The sequence below is a fragment of the Haemaphysalis longicornis genome, unplaced genomic scaffold (assembly GCF_048455015.1).
Source record: "Haemaphysalis longicornis isolate Haplotype H1 unplaced genomic scaffold, Haemaphysalis longicornis Haplotype H1 scaffold_7, whole genome shotgun sequence".
In the NCBI taxonomy this organism is placed as follows: Eukaryota; Metazoa; Arthropoda; class Arachnida; order Ixodida; family Ixodidae; genus Haemaphysalis; species Haemaphysalis longicornis.
Genome location: NW_027526422.1, coordinates 68598853 through 68611299, shown reverse-complemented (window position 1 = coordinate 68611299; position 12447 = coordinate 68598853). Strand labels below are relative to the sequence as shown.

Sequence of the window (12447 nt, the reverse complement as noted above, 5' to 3'; positions counted from 1 at the left end):
GGGTCGTTTTGTGCGATTACGTAACTGCTTGCGGTGATATTGCACCGCTTTCAAATGACGCGTCTATCTGTCCTGTCACCGTCTTACGGCTGTCACTGTAGAAGACAAGGTGGCGTCTGCAAATTAGACGGTCTGACTGGCCCACGCGAGACGACCAGCCCCAGCTTGTCTGATACTTCACGCACACGCAAGCTATACGCCTCGAGCTTTGCGATCGCTGCTCCGCCTGCCGCCGCTTCTCCTCGGCGTTGACGGGATTAGCGCTGCGCCGATGATAGGGGCTCATGCAGTGGTTTGGTTCTCTTTCGCTTCGTTTTGCCCATCCGCGACCTAAAAAACTTGTAATGGTGACGTCTGTAAGTAAATTGTATGTTTAGGGCACTTCGAAAGCCGCTGCGTCTTGGTAGGGTACTCAAACGCCAACAATAGCTATCCGCAAACGCGGTTCTGCGCCCTTCTCGGCCGCTGTTACGGGCGTCGATGACGGCCCCAGCATACCAGGGCTGTCACCTCCGAATACGTGCGGCACAAGTGAATTTTATTGTAGCCTCGCTTATACCTGATACTGGCACAGTGAGAGGTGTGTTTCGTTTTGCAGCGCGTGCAACGAATGCGGTCTCGTTTCGAATATATATGTCGTAGAAAATATTTCGGGGATGTGATTACCCAATACCTGATAATAACATCTGCGCGTGGCTTATATTCTTATAAAAGGCACAAGTTAAGTATATTCCAAGGCTCTGCGTCATAAAAGATGTGCACTCTTGCCTGCCTTACAGCAAAAACCAAGAAAAGTTAATTAAACAAGGGAAAATTAAATGGTCTGCAATTCCGGAACAGAATAGGTCGTGCGGAAACGAAAAAAAAAAAAAAACTCAGTGCAGCTTCTGAAATGCTAAAGACGTTCGCCGGGTAGGACTCACAAGACCAACTAGTGTGCGAAATGAACTGCTATTTCGCGAGACACGGGGAGGGAGGGACGTAGCACCCTGCACATGCGTGCTACGTCCATTTGAATGCTGTACCTTCCCTTAGTTAATCAACGTGATTGCGTACCGAGAAAAAAACAGCCACAAGTTGTGACTGTAGAAACCTTGTCCTTCAGTCAAATCAAATAGCGGCAAGCACGGAATTACTGGGGACAAAAATTAAGCAGCGTTGAGGTAGTCGATCGAACGCGTAGTCAACAGTGAATTTTATTGAGGACAGTAGCCTTTATCAGACATTAAACCTTTCTTTGGAACAGCACTCCTGGCAAGAGTATTATATTAGTGCAGCCATTCTTGTGTTAGTATGCGCACATATGCGCGGGCGTTCGCGCGAGTACGTAGCGAATCACATCAAAGTGATCCGGAGTAGCAAGCCTGATTCCCGCCCACCCAAGCTGGTCTCTCCACTTCTTTTAACATTTTCCATCCATTCGTGAAAGGAACAACGCCTTCACCCTGAATACATAACACAATGGAAACAGCGATAGGTTGGCCAAGCGCTCGTCCTATTTGAATTAATTTTTGTCCACGAAAAAAAAAAAGCGGGCGTTCAATAACCTGGAAGCAGCAGCGCTGTAAACGCTTCCAACATTGCGATAATCACAGACAGACACGCACCTACATTCCAGTCGGCCAGCAAGCCAGAAGAGCCCTTGCAGCGCCGGAAACTGCAATCGTTTCGGAACAGCGCCAGAACGAGACGCCGCCAAGCGCGCGTTCATCGCTCGCAATCTTGTTCCGGTGTCGGAGTCATACGGCCCCGGCTTGGAGTTTCGCTCACACGGACGCTCTCCCAACGAAAACAAGAAACCGGAATTGTTATGAGGAGGAGCGCGTCCGTTTCCGACACGGCGCAGCCTATATCGGTGTATTTCTGGCTATGCTTTTTTTGTCTATCTATTTTTATGTATTTTTATTTTATCTATTTTTTAAATAGTTATAACTATAAATTATCATTTATAATTATAGTAATGACGAATAGTAAGGTAGGAGCATAGGGTTTCTTACAGTATACACTAGAGAGGAATCTGGCGCTAGCGTCTATGCGGCTCACATCAACGTCGTCTGTGTCGTCATGGACCGCCATTATACATCGCGCTCGCTTTAGTTTCATCATTGGCTTGGATTGAAACATTTTAGTGACCGCAAATTTAAACAAAGTGCCACAAAAACGCGAAGAATAGTGTGCAATTATGGAAGTGGAAAATAAAAAACAGGCTGTTTTAAAACTAAGGAAAAAAAAGAACTACAGCGTATTTTTGCCGGACCGGTTGTGCCTGCTATTCCGCAGGCCAAGGTTGTAGTAACAAAAGCTTGATCAGGGCTAGTTGGTTGAACATACTGAATAAATTTGAGGCGCTAAACAACGGGGACCAGAAGAAACACGTAGACACAGACTGTCTACGTGAGCACTGCAAAAGGTGCAATCAGCAGGGAACTAAATGCACTCCGCTCTTCAAACAGGCCACGTTTTTAGAATGGGTGAGAGACAGGCAAGAAAGAGAAATTGTGGAGGCGTACTTCATTCACAAGGCGGGAGATAAGTGCATCAGTACACCATCGGTCACATTATCATTCAAAGAACCCCAGTTTTTAGATGGACACGTGTAGGTTGGCACACGTTGTTGGTGTGACGTTTTTGCATGACGTCAAAACAGTGTATTTAATCCAGGGTTTTTCACTATTAAAGTTTAGTTGGAAGTGGCGCCTTGTCTGTCTACGTGTTTCTTCTGGTCCCCGTTGTTTAGCGCCTCAAATTTATTCAAGGTTGTAGTTACGAACAATGTTAATATTTGGGGGGTAACTCATTAGAAACTGATTCTATTAATTTTACCATTATTTCAAAAAGTTAAGTTGTTTGAAGAGTTTCGAAAGTTTTTTGAGCGTGCCTATGAAAACGTTGCCTTCGTGGTGAACCGGTGCACCGCGACCGCCAGCTAGTTTAACAAGAAAAATGAAAACGTGGAGTTAAACAGTCGTGGACGATGACAAGATAGGACGCATACAAGCGCCCGTAACTGCCGTATCTTGTCTTCGTCGAAGTACGTTTTGTTTCTTCTTTTCGTCGGCTACAAATTTCGCGGCAGCATATTACCCGCTCAGTCATACGTCCTTCGACTTCGGCATGAGCAACGTAAGGTGCGATCACGCATTGCCTGCTGTTTCACTGAACACGGCTACCACAGAAAAGGGAGGATTTCGGCTTCCTTGTAGCTTGTAAACGTGTTAATGCATAGTGAAGAAAGCAAATCCCAAAAACCGCTTAAGAATTCAGTTGTCATGCCAAGCCCAAGCCAAAAAGGGGGTCTTTCCAATGAACCCCCACTACGACATGGCTTACCAGGCACAGTTTCCTCTTTAGTACACTTACTAAGAAACTCTATGGGTAGGAGGGGACGCAGAAACGCGTTTTGGAAGCCAAAGAAAGTGTTTTGCGTTTAAGATTGGCAAGCCTCGGCTGTTTTCGGCCTCTCAAGGCAATTATTCACATTTCGCCACTACATTTCCCTCCATGAACAAAGCCTCCATACAGCCTCTGCTTCCGTGAACTTAACCACGCTTCCATCCAATCAACTTGCCATGTTTCTTTTGCTCCTTTGTTGACAGCCGGGCACATCCGGCAAACGAAATTTATCGGCGACCCGAGGCGCCGTATATCCAGCGTGTCTGGGCTCCATTTACAGCGAGTACGAGGCCTTGTAGAACATGCACGTGCTTATAAACAAGGCGATATCGACGGTTCATTTCCGGTGCAGCTGCGGGTTCGTTGTAACAGGATCTGCCATGAACCGTAGTCTAAATCCTCCAGCTGCCGCAAATTACTATTAAGAAAAAGATGAGATAGGTTCAACCAGACGGTTACAGAACTCCCGGCCTTGTAGTCTATTTGCATCGGATAAGACCGCAATGCGGTGCCACACACTTTATTGCTTTGTACTGAAAAAAAAAAAAAAATCTCGGTTCCCCAAGTCTGTTTACGTAATAGTGAAGGCAAACAGCCTGGCGTACTATTCTGACGGGTACCTTTTATATACACGTCCACCCGTCGATACAGCAGCCACGCTAGTTCACCGTCCTTACTTAATCCACTTACAGACTTACTTAATCCACATTAACCCACCTTACGAGTTATTGCTATCAATCAATCATTAATCAATATTAATTCGTTTTCGTTCACTCTAGTTCATCTTGGTTCCCCTCAACCATACCATATTAACGTTACAATCAATAATGAATCATTAACTTTGGAAAGCAGCAATCGGTGTGTGCGACCGGGCACGACTGGGCAGTTTGTGCCACTGGGGTCAAGTGAATTTCGGTACCATTCAAGTTACGACGGCCTTCGCTTTTCGCGTTGGTAATGTATACGCACAAGGCTTTCGCCTTAAATATTGTGCAAGCTCCCGATTGCAGATTTTCTGATTGTGCGCAAGCGTTCTTTTCAAGAGAGCTTATCTCCGCGTAGGCCCAAGTCCATAAGTTGCGGTGAAAACACTGCGCTTTCGTAAGCGTATTCGCTCTTAGTTTAAAAGTCGGCGTCGCGCGTTCGGTATTTGCCCCGAAAGGCACAGTTTTCTAAGCTTTTTATCAACTATACGTCACCAAAGTTCGCCCCACACCTTTTAGAAATGTGTTGCGCACCATACTTCAAGATAATACGCATGCTCCAGCGTGGACATGAAAAATCTATTGTAACAGTATTTCGAGATAAACCCCAAATGATGGGGCGAACACGGTGGCGCATAGGCGTTTCCTAGTCAGCACAGCCAAGCGACGCATGGCGCCATCTAGGGGCTTGTTTGACTAGGGGCTTGTCTATGTCCACGTGCATGTGGCCCTCAATTTAACCGCTCAGAACCGCTTTCTCTCGTGGTGTTTAAAAAAAAAAAAAACTCTCGTGGTGTAGTAGTTCCGCTCCTGGGAAGCAGACATACTAATCCGGGTTCAAATCCCGCTACCGCTTTTTTTTTTTCTCCCATTTTCAAGGGTTTGACATATCTAAATATTAACATTTGCTATCACGCATATAATCTATTTATGACATCTTTATGCATTATAAATAGTATTCCGGGTATTTTTCTGCCTTTTGGTCAGCCTTTTGGCTAGTGCTTCTTGTACGTTTTTGCGGGTTTTCTCTGTTTAGGTCGGTTTCGGCAATATCTGTTGAATATTTCTCTACACCGTGGTTTTCAAACATTTGAAGTACCTTTTGGCTGCTATTTATTTCAGTTCGGGTGGTTTTGTATGCTTTAGGTACGTTTATGCTTTGATATAACCCCCATAAGCAAGCTCAGGTGACGGCTGGCTGTACTGACAAGGAAACGCGTACAGACGACCTAATGAAGGCATAATAAACCGTGGTACAGTTAATCCGACCTTATGTACAACTGACATCAGTTGTACAACAATCGGTACAACTGACATGAGTTATTCATTTGACGTATTTGAGACACATTTGGCAATGAGGGCGTACTCAAGGAGCAGCGGCCAGTTTACAAGTACTCGCCCGCACTACGCTATAAACCCTAAATATTTCACCTGTTGTGTTCTTCAAACCAAGCTCGATGCGTTCTTAGTTTGTTAACTATGAATGCCAGAAGATCCAAGTAAAAGCCGGCATCCCTAAGAAAATATAACGCGGCATAATCTAAGACTGCGAAATCAATTAAAATGCCTCACTCACACGGAAAGAAACTGTTTCAAGCTCTTCGCAACGTGTTATCCGGCTTCGCTCGAAACGACCTTCCTCCTGTTGATGACGGCCGCGTACCAGGCTAGCCCTGACGTTACAAACAAGCGTCGGCGCGAATGGGCGCACGACTGGCGCATCTGGCGAAACCATTTGTTTTTTTCTCCGAAAGAAAACACGCTCACACTTGCGCGAACATTGGAAAAACTACGTGTATGTAACTCTTTGCGCATCGGCGAAACGGAACTCCGGCAACAGGTGGCTGTTACGCTGACAAACAACCGGAAGTGCTCACGGACGGCTAAAAATGGGAACATGCACCGCATAGCCTCCACGTGGCCCTCTTTTGTTTTTGTTTTCACTTTTACGGCGCTGTTGCACATCCCGGTTTTATGTTTCCCGCCACAAATGCGACGGTACACACTCGGCCATGCATGTGGGCAAACACACACACACACACACACACACACACACACACACACACCAAGAACCAAACTTGGGGTTTGAAGCGGCGAAGCTACGCCTCGGCTGCGAAAAAAGCCTTGGCCCTGCAGTCTAAAATGAAAACATGAATACCGCAGAAACCTAACAAGAATTCCTGTCGTACGACAAAAAACTTTGTTGCGACAACACTGAGAAGTCCTGTTGTTACGACAAAGCCATCTGTTGTTACGGCACACATTTATGTCGTAACGACAAAGTCGATTTTCTCAACGACAAACATTCCTGAAGTCACAACAGAACTGCCTGTCGCTATGACAGCCATTGTGCTGTCGTAACATAGCCAGCTGCCAAAATTACCACACAAGGATACGAAAAGACGAGAGTACGACACTGAAAAATACGATAAACTACAGGAATATTTCATGTCATTTTCGACTGGAGTGCACCTTGAGGACTTAACCTTCGACGCGGCTTCGACGCTTCAAAGCTTCGGCGGAGCTTCAACTGAAACCGAATGTAGGCATAACGGAAGGCACTTCACGTATAGGCTACCACAATCATTACAATCACTAGGAGCAGATCTTCCCAAATAAGCGAGACTTAAGAATGCTAGAGGAAGGTTCCAGGGCTTATCAAGATTACCTGAGAGGTCTTCTGGCGTGCATCGAAATTTCTGTGCACCGACGCGTAGGAAAAATGCAGGCGAGGCCTGTCGAGAATCCACGTCGACGGAAACACTGTTTGGCCGCAGAATCACCATCGTGAGCATCGAGATAAAAAAACACGGCAACGGTCGCACTGCAACCGAAGGGATGGTTTCCAGGAAGACCGCAAGTAGCTATTTCCGCACTGACTGCGCACGGCCGAGGGAGGGGAATTAGCGTGCAATTATTCAGCGGCCATGGCCTGTGGATCGCACCAAGGGTCATGAAATTGCGCCGGTAAGAAGAATGATGAAGGTTACCTCAGCTCGCAATTGCGAAGAATGGAAAGAAAGAACTACTGACGAGTAGCGCCACTGCTCAGCAGTTCACCGATAGCGCGACGCTGTGCAAGCGAAAGTGATACCAGCTGGTTTGTTATCGGAGCATTTTTTAAAAGACTATAACCCCTTCGACGTGGAAATAACAAAACACCTTCGTAACGATTCAGGCATAATGCCACGTTCAGACTGCTGCCGCAGCTTTCGTATACCAAGTTTAAAGAATGACGTCATTTCACGTCTCGCCAACCGAACTGCGTGCGTGACACGCCGTTTTTTTTACGTCCATGCATAGCTCACGATATGGCTTTTGCGCCGGTAGTATGATCATAGCGTAGTGCTTTGCTTTGCCAAATAAGCGTCGGGTACTCAATGTACCGATCACAACGCTTTGTGCGTGTCTAAAAGGCCATAAAAAGCGAATCTGCCAAGCCAGAAGTTCACGCCTGCCGCGCACATAATTTGAAAGGCTGTCTATAACTAAAGCAATGGGTCCAGCACAACGTCACATTGCTTAACACTTCAACCATAACATCTGTAGCCATCTGTAACTATAAGATCTGTAGCCATAGAAGGAAAACATCGAACTAAAAAATTTTGCCACTCCCTTCCGCGAGAACTGCACCTAAAAAGAAAAGACATTTGTAAAGGGCAGCGATAAATAATAGAAGTGGAAACAACTGCGGGGCAGAGAGGATGATCGGCAAGAATTACCGATTACGACACAGCGGTAGGTGAGAACACGAGGTGCACCGCTTGCTTTCCTAGCGTTAGTTCCCATTGTCTCCCCAGGAGAACATCGGCAAAGACTCAGCGGTATCGCGGTTTGACGCCATTGAGCCGTAGCAATAATGGCGTGGGTTCGCATCACAATGCCGAATTTTTTTCTCGCATCTCCCTCAATGTCGAAGAGCGTTACGTGCAGCGCACATGTGTACCGCTTAGAATTACGCACCCCATGCCTCACACGCAACTAGGTCAAGGTCAAACGAGTTACAACTATTCCATTTTGTTATCCTAAGTTTCTCCCTCTAATCTTAATGCCAGCCCTTTTGGCCTTCATGGAACATTGACAGCTTCACAAACGCAGTGCGGCATATATACCACAGCGGCTCAGTGGCTAGAACTGCAAGACACCAGCACGCGGGCTAGATAAGGATGGGAGTTTTTATAAAATTTTGAAGGGCGTGAAAAAAAAAAACAGGTTTTTCAGAAAAATTCAAAAAATTCCGAGATAACTGGTTATTTAGGCTGTCGGCAATGCAGCAATTCGCAAGTAACGCGAGAACTCATTCTCATGGAGGAAAAAATAAAATAAAAACAAACCCCCTGAGTATGAGAATAATCCCTAACATGGGCTAATACATGAATTCGTAGCCCATCACCACAGCGCGCTACATAGTAAAGAGTGGATCGGCACACAAGGCGCTCTGGACAAAAAATTAAAGCCGTTCCACTCAATTTGAAAGCTGTCGGAAGTGCAGAGCAGTGATTTGCCATAATGGGCTGTAGCGCCGTTATCCGCTAACGGCTACCATGGTAGCGAAGGCGGGAAATGTGAAGTGCAATAGGTGCACCTATTGCACTTCACATTTCCCGCCTTCGCAGTGCTCGCGCGCCCGCTGCCTGAAACTGCGCCAGCGGGAGTTCTGTTCTTTTTGTGCTTCCCCCCCCCCCCTTCCCTCCCATGTGCCGGCGTTGCACTGCCACTTTTTTTTCGCTTACTATCGTAGAAACCGACCAAACGAGCGTTCCTAACTAAATGAACGCGGGCGCTGCGGGTTAATTACGTATACTCTGCGTCAAATGGACCTACAGTTTTCTTTGCGCTAAACAACGGGGAGATGTGGGACAAGCGCCAGCGATTCACGAGTTTAGAAAGCTTATGACTATACAAACAGCTTGGCTTTCGAAGCCTCTGGGTTACGCCGCGACGACAGCCGCTACGGCGGAACGCCGTGTGGCTCTACTTGGGTCCAGAGAGCGAGCTACGACGACAAGGCGAGCGCCTAAAGTGCTCTGCACTTAAAAATCATTCGCCCCTCCGTATAAGGACGACGATGTTGAACGCGAAACTTTCTCGTGATGGATACTTTGGTTGGCCAATCCCACACTGCGAGTATGAACACTTTTGTAGATACGCGTGTACGGCGCCAATCGGTACTGCTGGTTGGCGTTCGCTTCGACCATGTCGAAATGAAGCAATCGGATAGACGCCGGCTACATTACGAGAGGGACCCAGGTTGGATTGTGGTCACGGAAAGCGTTTTTTCTTACGCTTCACCCACGATCATTAATCTGATGATGATGATTGCTATTGGCTTCCCCTTTGAAGCGGGGTGATGACATGTCATCTTACCAAAAAGGACTAATGCAACCATGTTTTACACTCTTGGTTTAATACTACCGCTGCTTAGGGCAGGCACTAAAGCTTATTAGTCCCGAAATACTTTTTTTTTCCTGTTACAGGTGGTAACTGTCCTAGGCAATATTCCCCTCTCTGCTTTTCGTCCACCAGCATTCTAATCTTCTTTTCGTCCCCTCGACAGATTTGAAGTCAACTTCCTCTCTGATACCCTTAAATCCTAGGGCTTCTGGAAGCCCAATATTCCCTTCATGTAGATTTGGATGGATAGCCTCACATTCTAACACTATGTGCCGCATAGTTTCTGTTTCTTTTCCGCAGACCACGCATACCCCATCATTTTGTGAATACTTCCCCACAAAACTCGTAGTTCGCAGGCAACCTGCTCTAGCCTCGAAAAGCAAAGCACTGCCCTGGGAATTATCGTAGAAATTTTCCTTTCTGATGTTCAATTTCTCAGCCCTGTACACCTCTAACGACGTTTTAGCTTCCATTTTTTCCCTCCATTTATTCGTTTCAATCTGCCTTGCCTCTTTTTTGGTTAGCTCGGCTGTTTTGGATTCTCCACTGTTCTTTCCGTATTTCATCGTTAGCCTTCTGGTCTTTCTTAACCACTGCGTGTCCATGCTTTTCAAGTATAGGTACCTAAATACCTTAGCTGCGCACCTTCGTTGATCCATTGCCCTCAACCGCATCTCAAAGCATCATCGTCAGAGAAAGTTGGCTTTCCTGCAGGGCGTATTACCGCACAGCGGCATGCGTGAGGACACTGAAGCTTCGCTTTAAAAACTGGCGTCAATATATCTCCCGTAATTTCAAAAAGGAGCTTTTTTGTTAATTCTTCCAATCTGTGATTCATAGGCGCAGGCCGCACGCACTTTCCCCCCTATCCGATACCGCGTGATGGGTAAAACAATCTGGCAGACAGCTGCTCATCCTGCTTCGACCATGAACCGTTAGTTCGTAGCGGTTCATGGTTGGAAAACAGCTCAAAAATAGCCGGAGAGAAACAGCGCATCGTCCGCTGCATTCGCCCCCTTCCTCCGTCTATTTTCGCGCTGTTTTGCAATCGCAGGACGCGCTCTCTTGAAGGGTTGCTATAGGTGGGTCGCATAGATGTTTAACACTGCCTAATGCTCTCAACGTGCCTAATGGGCCCCGTTGAGGGACAGGAAAACTTCCGCATGGATTATAGAACAGACCAAGGTGGAGGACATTAGAGTTCAAATTGAGCGAAGAAAATGGGCATGGGCAGGGTCACGTAATGCGAATGAGGGACAACAGGTGAAACATGCGTTTGAGAGTGGCTGCCAATAGACCGCAAACGCACTAGGGGTCGATCGATAACTCGTTGGCGAGATGAGCGACAAAAATTTGGGGGGAAAACATGGACTCAGCTGGCCCTCGATAGGCGTGGCTGGAAATCTTTGGGAGAGGCTTTCGTCCTGCAGTGGACACAAACAGGGTCATGATGATGATTTTTATGACGATGATGAATGCGCTACCCATAGAAAGCGTGCCGCAAAGCGGATCCAACAAACTTGTTTTCGACGATGCGGAAGCTAAAACAGCCCATCAACCGCCCTCCGGTCCGGGGTGCATTCGGTACTGGTTAGGAGGATGTCACTTCTAGTTCTTTTCCGGAAGCTCTAGGTTTTACGCTTTAATGAAAAGTGAATTAGAATGAAATAGATGTTAGTAAAACAAATAGGGTTGGCGGGAAAATAAGCTATAGACAATTAGCGGTCTTTAGATAACAAATGAGACTACAATAGAAGTGCGATAAAGTGGTCTTTAAAACGAAAGTTTTCTGTGTGGTACCGATGGCGGCCTGTCAAAAAACTAATGCATTTCATTATAGGCCAGTTGGTCCACTGAAAAGTTCTGATAAGATATCTGGACACACGGCGCGTGCGTGAAATCGGGCTTCCGTTGTGTCAAAACGGTTAAAAAATCTCGAAAAAGTAACGGTTACACATAAGGCAATGAACGCACCGATCGTGAAGAAGTACAATAGTACGCCTTTATCTGGTAAACCACGTATTTGTATATATTTGGCTTACTTAGTGCGCGGAAAATCGTCGCGTGGGTTCCTTCTTCGTTTGCGATTTGGGTGTTTGAAGGTTTTGACATAATTTTGACGCAGTTTTGATCTTAAAATGCTTTCGCGCTTCCCTCAATTTTTGTAGTAAGGGATAGTAATTTTTTTCTTAACCACGACGGAAGGTGAATGAAAAGGTGTGGCTTTGTAAGGTCGCTGTGGAACACCACCACCCCATTAATCATACTCATTCCTTCGGGCACACGGCGACGCAGCCATATTTTGAACGCTAAGAAACATCGCCAGTGTACTGTGCAATGCCACTCCGCACCCGCTCCAGCAACACCAACATAAAATGTATTCAGCAACAGTAGTACAATGCACCAACTAGCCCTTCAGCGAAACTTTCAGCTCCCACAGAGTGACGGAAATGGAACTTCTTTAAATACCACGTAAAATGTTTCCTCTGTTGGTGTATTGCGGCAGACCGCGTTAATGAAATAATCAAATTAGCGTTGACTGCCTTCGCCCCCCTCAAGATCTATGCAATGAATCCTGCACGTGGTGCTGCACGCGCCATGGCCGTCAATCATGATTACGACGGAGGCGTTATCTACACCTTGGACACACACACACACACACACACACATATATATATATATATATATATATATATATATATATATATATATATATATATATATATATATATATATATATATATATATATATATATATATATATAGTATAAGTAAAGAGTCGGATACACAGCAAGAACAATAACAAACAATGTTTACTTACGTAGCGGCAATGGGACTTGCCTTCATCAGAGTAAAGTTACATGATTATGGTAATAATCATGTAAGGTAATAATCATGTAATCATCCCACCATAATCATGTAACTTTACTCTGATGAAGGCAAGTCCCATTGCCGC

General features: G+C 45.9%; 1 protein-coding gene across 5 annotated transcripts in view; it reads right to left on the bottom strand.

Annotated features, from left to right (window-relative positions):
* Nucleotides 1-12447, bottom strand: part of LOC144145855 (uncharacterized) — a 328427-nt gene that overhangs the window by 49324 nt on the left and 266656 nt on the right. Inside the window, exon 1 of one of the 5 annotated variants that reach the window (XM_077677658.1) lies at nt 6766-7036. The exons of the other annotated variants lie outside the window; for them this stretch is intronic. The gene's annotated coding sequence lies outside the window, so the exon portion shown is untranslated. Of the gene's footprint in view, nt 1-6765; nt 7037-12447 lie in introns of those variants that run through there. 5 annotated transcript variants of the gene reach the window in all.